Here is a 1,132-nt window from a genome sequence, read left to right as displayed (position 1 = left end):
ATTTAAAGGGTAATAAAATAATTGCAGATGTAATATTTTCCCTATAATTATTACAAAAACACAAAATAAGTATAAATAAGTAGTTATATTTGTGTATAAGCTGTTTAGATTGTCAAAAAGCCTGTGTTTTTAAGGTTATTAACGAAGTTCATGTACTCAGACCAGTAATATTTGGGGTCACAAGTTTTTGCCATGGATAGTTTGTGGGTCAGAAGACAAAAAGTCTGGGAACCACTGCTCTAGACATCATAAAAACTTACGAGCATGACCTGATAAATTGTTTGGAATAAATTTGTTGTTGCAAAACCCCAGCTTTAGRGAGGCTCAAAGCAAAAATAAGATGTAGCTATGATATTTACAGCCTGAAAGGTGTGAAAATGTCATATTGCAGTGAGCAGACATTGTTTTGAATTTGATTTGTGGATGGAATAAAGTCACAGTTTCTGTGGCTTTGTAAGCACATATTTCACCTCRCGGTTTCAGGAGCTTTGTGACATCGCCACTGAAAAATCCATTTTTTTTTTCCATTTTTCCTCTGCTGGTGACCTTTCAATGGCTGTGAGGCTGAAAAGACTGTCTTTACTTGAGATTGTGAGCAGGAGAAAGAGGAATTTCTAGGCATTTCTCTATCAAGGACGGCATCAGGAAATGCCTAATCTTAAAGGAATTCAGCGCAAAACAGAAGCAAAGGCAACAAAAAYGATTCCTGCTCAAAAGCTCAATATAATCTCAACGGGTGAAAAAAAAATAAATTACTTGGGCATAAAAGCACTTTCCTTGCCTCAGAGAAAAACAAAAACAAAWTGCTACAGCTTTCTAATATTTTCTTCAACAAAATTTGTGGACTGCCTCTTGGAAATGCATTTTAATAGACTTAAGCAATTTTTTTTCAAAATGTCAAAATGTTTTACAAGTTTTTGATTTGGTTTTTTTACACTTCTAACATAATATCTGCATCATTAGATGATTTAGAGCAGGGCTATTCAACTAAATCACTCCGGGGGCCGGGGTTTATTGAAGCCCACAGCTCTGGGGCCTGACACCCACCCTCCCCTCGGGGTAGGTTGGGGGCTTCTTGTGCCCAGTGATAATAGCTGAAACACTGCAGCGTGTAACAGAACAAGTATTATCT

Source organism: Austrofundulus limnaeus, unplaced genomic scaffold (assembly GCF_001266775.1).
Source record: "Austrofundulus limnaeus strain Quisiro unplaced genomic scaffold, Austrofundulus_limnaeus-1.0 Scaffold11, whole genome shotgun sequence".
Classification (NCBI taxonomy): Eukaryota; Metazoa; Chordata; class Actinopteri; order Cyprinodontiformes; family Rivulidae; genus Austrofundulus; species Austrofundulus limnaeus.
This window is presented reverse-complemented; position numbering follows the sequence as displayed.